We start from the raw sequence: 6,599 nt of genomic DNA on the forward strand, positions 1-6,599 counted from the left end.
CCTTTCATCAAGAAACTTAAAAAATGCTTTTCCCTACATTATCCATCCCCCCCTCTCTCTTTATATATATATACATATATATATCACATAATATGAGGGTAGTATGTATGATTAACCTGTTGTGACAATGAAGTCATACATGATATGGGGCCACATAACTTGCCCAAAATCATAGAATTAGGACGTGAATATAATCTGAAATTCACACTCGGGTCATCTTACCCTAGAGCCCATTCTCTCAAATGTTTGCCTCCTCATCTATATTAATAATGTGCATTGTCAGCTAAACACCAAAGGACCACCAAATAATACAAGTTGACTAAATATTATTAACTGCTAGAAATGGGGTGATTATTCTTTCTCATTTCCACTGGATTGCAAAAAGTAGATTAAAAAATGTGTCTTTTAAGGTCACTGTGTTTCCTTCATTGGCTCTTATCAGAATGTATTGCCTATTTTTCTCCATAATTTTGAGAATTCCAGGTGCAGCATCATATTTCTGAATGCCTGGGACATAGCACTGTTCCTGGAACAAGAAATATCTCAAAACAATTATTAAATACATAAAATAGTACTTGAGATAGAAGGTTTGTTTTTAAAATTAACTCAGAGACTAGCACACATCAGTGTTCTTCCCAAAACAATGTTGGAATTTCAAATATGTAAACTAGATTTAAAAGTGTAAATTTTATTTCATTTCATTTCATTTCATTTCACTTCATCATCCTGTTATTCGTCGATTGCCTCGAGCAGGCCCCAGTAACGTCTCTTTCATCCTAACCCTGAGATTATATTCAAGGTCTTTAGGAGAATGAGACCCATCATTGTTACTGGTATTTGGCATATTTGGTATGCCACAGGGAGTTTGCCAGACTCTGCCCTGTGGGCAGGCTACATTCGATAGCCTGCAAGTTTGTCCAAAGTAGGAATGAGATAATAAGATGTCATAAAAAGATGTCCTGATAAGATGTCGCAGCCGCGCGCGGCTGGATTTTATAGTCTCTGAGTCTTGGCCGTTGATGGGATTACATAGCGCCAGGGGGCCAGGTGGTGGGTGTGACCCCCGCCTACTGGAATTCGGAGGAAAAGAAAAAAAATCGGATAGAGGATGTATCAGATATTAAACTGATAAGAAAAGATACTACACTTGATCTTAGCCCAAAGGCTGAGAAGCGAAGTAAATTTTATGTGTTTATTAATAATTAAACTTGAATTCAATTTCACATTTTAAGTTACATATTTGGTAGGAACATTCATCTGTTTTTAAAGCAATTCAAGTTAAAAATAAATACAATTCCTCTCCATCTAAATTTCAAGACAACAAACTATTCATAACATTCATTTAGAATCGCACTTTAACTTAGACTATAGGAAATAATTACACTTTGATTTAGAGAATTGGAAATAATATTTCTTCTTTTCTAGGTAGATATATCATGTCAAAATAATTTTGCAAAAATATAAAGTCAATTTGTAAATATAACTACACTTAACTACACTTTTTTTAGCTAGAGAATTATATTAAGAAAATAATAATAATAAAATTAATGAAAAAGAGGGTTTTTCAAAATCAAAATCTTGCCATAAAATTTGTATAAAAACTCAGAAATTCCAGCTGAGAAACTCATAGTCAGAAAATGATGAGAGACTTTTTCCTATATATGTTGAACCTTTGCTCCCACATTTATACAAATTGCTCACTGGCATCTGTAAACAGTGAGGAACTGCCTTTCTCTGCTTCAAAATTCACTGCCACCGTCCTCCTGTTGTTCATCGATTTGCTCGAGTGGGCCCAGGAATGTCTCCATTGTGACATTTGTTACAGTGTTTGGCATAACAAACACATCATGGTACCAGGCTTTGCCATGCTGGCGAGATACTCTAGGTGGCTTGCAGGACTCTCCAATAGGGGCGGAAGAATCAAAGCTCAGTTGGCCAGGTCGGCTGCTCGAGCGGGCCCAGTAACGTCTCCATTGGAGACTTTGTTGTTACTGTGTTTGGCATATTGAATACATCACGGGTGGCTTGCCAGGCTCTGCCGTGCGGGCGAGATACTCTCAGTAGCTTGCCGGGCTCTCTGAGAGGGGCGGAGGAATCGAACTCGGGTCAGTCATGTTGGCTGCATGCAAGGCAAACGCCCTACCGCTGTGCTATTGCTCCAGCCCAGGTCGGAAGCATGCAAGCCAAAAGCCCTACCTGCTGTGCTATCGCTCCAGGCAATTCAAAATTAAAGCCAAAAAAATTAAAAAGAGGGGCTGGAGTGATAGCACAGCAGGTAGGGCTTTTGCCTCAATGCGGCCCACCCAGGTTCAATTCCCAGCATCCCATATGGTTCCCTGAGCACCACCAGGGGTAATTTCTGAGTGCAGAGACAGGAGTAACCCCTGTGCATAGCCAGGTGTGACACAAAAATAAATAAACAAATAAATAATAAAAAAAAGAATCTAAATGCTTGGGAATGTTTTCCTTTTCAATTGCCCAAGGTGACCTTCAACACACAAAAAAAAGCAAAAATAATAGTATATCTTTTTGTAATTACAAATATGAAAGGCCTTTAAGGCTAAACCGTTACATGTATGCTCATCTTGATGTTGAGGCTATAGGACTTATTACTGATATGAAATGCCTTGAGGGATATAAATTCACTATTAATACTAAAACCTCTAACTCTATAATGAGAAATTGTCTCAATAACATATTCCAGTTCTAAGTCTGTCACGTCAACCCACTGCCTCTTGTTACTATCAGATTCTTAGAAGCAGTGGAGTTCTTTGTCCCCAGTGTTGTGCTGGTCTTCTTCCCTTCCCAAGCATTCAATATTCCAACACTAATCCCATCATCAGTGTGACCGTGCCTCTACCATTGTCCCCATTTCCCACCCACATTCTAAGATTCTGCAACAGGCACAAAATAATGTTTTTTTTTTTTATTGCTTGTTACTTGTTATATTTTTATTGCTTGTTGATTGAGCCACCGTCTCCTTCATGCAAAATTCTATTTCACAGAGTGGGGAGAAAGGGCTGCAAAGTTTAAGAAGAGAACTCCCAGAACGACCACCAACTCTGAGCTCTTTGGCACTATTGCTGCAACATGGGAAGATGCTGTCATTGACAACATTGTCGAGGAATACGATCAACAGGTTCAACACCTCCATAATTGTGAGAGGAACGCCAAGAGAGAGATAGCCAAAAAAAAAAAAAGCCTGTCTTCAGAAACTCTTGAGCTTATTCGCCATCGTGGTTTGACGCATGCTTCAGGCAACCGCAAGCAAACATCCGAGCTTGCAAAGCAGTGCAGAGATGCAATAAAGGAAGACCTCAAAAAGAGAAGAACAGAAGTGCTGGTAGATGCGGCAGAAGCCGGGAAAAGCATTCGTAAATCTGCCTGTCCATTGCTAACTACAAGATCAAGATGACTGCCCTCCGATGTCCCGATGGATCTCTCACATCTTCCAGAAGGGCAGTGGAGAAGTTTATCCATGACTTCTACCCAGATCTCTTTGATAACCACGTCCACCTGCCCACATATCAAATTCTGCAGGATGGATATGTCGTACCCAATGTTCTCCCTTCTGAAATCCGACACTCCATTTCGTCGGTAAAGAAACGAACAGCACCTGGCCTAGACAAGGTTAGACCTGAACACCTGAAGAACATGCCATCTGTACTCTTTAATACGCTGGCTTGGATTTTCATGTGCTACCTGTCTGAATGCAAGGTTCCCTCCCAATGGAAAGCCAGCAGAACTGCACTACTGTACAAGAAGGGAGACACCCACGACATTGGCAACTATCACCCTATCACCCTGTCTGTCATCTACAAGCTGTTCACTCAAGTCATCCTGAATAGGACTGGCAGAACACTAGATGAAGGACAACCATGCGAGCAAGCCGGGTTTCAAAAAGGATTCAGCACCATCGATAACATCCACATGATAACCAAGCTCATTGAAGTTTCTCGGGAGTTCAAGATGCCGCTCTGTCTACATTCATTGATTTAAAGAAGGCCTTTGATTCTGTTGAGATGGAAGCGGTCATCAAAGCCCTAGTCAGCAGGGCATTCAAACTCAATACATCAGTATCCTCCATGAGCTGTATTATGGATTCACTACCAGGATCTCACCATTCTACAAAGAAGTGATTATCAATGTCAAGAGAGGGGTTTGGCAGGGTGATATCATTTCACCGAAATGCCACCTTCAGTGCCACCCTCGAGAATGTCATGCGACTACTAGAATGGGAAGAAATGGGAGTGAAGATAGACAGTTGGCAACTACACCACCTCCGCTTTGCTGATGACATCGTTCTAATAACACCAAACATTAGCCAAGTGGCACAAATGCTGGCTGACTTCGACCGTGAATGTGGAAAGGCCGAACTCCAGCTGAATCTCATGAAGACAATGTTTATGAGAAACAGTCTCATTCCTGATTCGCTCTCAATGGAATGACCATCTCTGAATGCAACAGTTATGTGTACCTAGGTTTAGAAGACAATGTGACGAATGACCTGGCACCTAATTTGCGCAGGAGGAAGAGAGCGGCTTGGAATGCCTTCAAGAGCATTGAAGAAAGAGCTAAGAGGACGAAGAACCTTCGGCTCTGGGCACATCTCTTCGAATCCACTGTTATTCCTGCATACTTCTCAAGACCTGGGTCCTACAAATACAGGATGAGAACGCTATTCGCGTCTCCCAGAGGAATCGGAAGAGCTATGTTTGGAGTATCAGGTTTCACTCAAATGAGAGAAAGAATCCAGAGTTCTGACCTCTGTCAACGCTCAAGAATCAGGGATGCTATCTTGTTTGCCAAGGCTTCGAAAATCAGGTGGGCTGGACACATAATGAGATGTGGAGACGACCGCTGGACTAGAGCCATTCACATCATCACGGTCCTCCCATTGTTCATGGATTTGCTCAAACGGGCCCAGTAACGTCTCCATCAGGAGACTTGTACTGTGTTTGTCATATCGAGTACATCAGGGGGAGCTTGCCAGGCTCTGCGGTGCGGGCGAGATACTCTCGGTAGCTTGCTGGACTAGAGCCATTACAGACTGGATTTCATGGGATGTCAGAAGATTGCATGGCCGCCCACCTATGAGATTGTCAGACTTCTTCGTCAAGACCCTGAATGATCAGTTTGAGGTTCTTTGTGTTCATAGAACGAACAGATGCCATTGGGCTACATTAGCACGCGACAGGGATGAATGGAGACATTACTGGCCCCCACTCGAGCAAATCAATGGTTTACAGGAAGTTAAGTGATCAAGTGATCAATTGATTGCTTGTTACAACTAAGAGGTTAATAGAATTATCAAAAAATACTTCAAAGAAAATTTGTGAAAAAAATGAAAAAGAAGCAGTGGACATTCAATCCCAGAACATACCTGGGTGCCAAGAAAATGCCAACTTTCTACAAGACTATTGATCAATTAGGCCATTTACTGCTTAAAAGTATAAATAAACAAATGTAAATTCATTCTAATCATCAAGAATTATCACTTGTAAAATATATATAAAGCCTCCAGATATCAATGAAATTAAAAGCTTTATTTGTGGTAGCTTTAGAAACAAATATATATGCACACACCTATATATATATATATATATATGCATGTAGTTTTAAAACTGATTGAGAACTCATAGCCTATACCCCCCTTGACATCCTACTTCACCTCTTTCTTCATCATATTTTTCTCCTCTTCTTTTTACTTTTTTTCCGAATTACCACAGATTCTTTAATTATAGAAGGGATATTTTAATTCTTTCACTTACATTTTTATTGTTTGTAAAGTAGTTTTATCATCCATGTCACTGGAGGAAGAATTCATAAATCTTGTGTTACTATTTGTAGATTGTTCTTAGTAACAGATAATGTGATACTACAAAATATCTTCAAAGTCACTTCCTAAATAAAACAGTGCACAAATAACCACTCATTTTCCTTATATATCCAAATATAAATATCTTTTTAAATCAGAGCATTTTCAAATCAGGTGTCTATCATTTCAAATCAGGGTATTCTCAATCAAAACCAATAAAAATTTATCCACTTTGCCAAATTAGATCTTTATATCTCTTTCTTCATTTGATATGTGATATTCTTCTGTTGTAAGAAACCATCATAAGACTGAACACTCGAGAATGAAAATAGATTGTGAAGAAAACGATAAAAAATTTTTATAGAAAGAATACAATTTTAAATATCTTTAAGACTACAACTTTTTATTTCTTTAAGTATGTTAAGCACCAATATATGAAGATAAATGAAAAGTCTTTCAAACACAAAACACATAAGCTTAGGAAGATTCTATTTTATGTTGTCATATTACACATTGTCATCACTGATTCACAAGTTAGGTCTCTTATTACTATCTAGAGTTTCAGGTGTTATAGCTGCTTTTTGTTTTACACAAATGAAAAACAATTCAAATCATTCAGCCATCAGGATGTTAGTTTAATTCCACACTAAACATCTGTATATGTGAAGCTCTCCAAATCAACAATTTGTTTCTGTTTCTTCTCCAGATGGTGGTGCATTTTATACTTGAAAAACAAATGGATTGCACAGTCTAGTGGTTACACAAAAGAAAAATAATAGCA

At 39.2% G+C, this 6,599-nt stretch overlaps 1 pseudogene; it reads right to left on the reverse strand.

Moving 5' to 3' along the window:
- Positions 1 to 1,020: 1,020 nt before the first annotated feature.
- Positions 1,021 to 1,177, reverse strand: LOC130042298 (uncharacterized; annotated as a pseudogene).
- Positions 1,178 to 6,599: the final 5,422 nt, after the last annotated feature.

Source organism: Sorex fumeus, unplaced genomic scaffold (assembly GCF_029834395.1).
Source record: "Sorex fumeus unplaced genomic scaffold, SorFum_2.1 ptg000098l, whole genome shotgun sequence".
NCBI classification, from domain to species: domain Eukaryota; kingdom Metazoa; phylum Chordata; class Mammalia; order Eulipotyphla; family Soricidae; genus Sorex; species Sorex fumeus.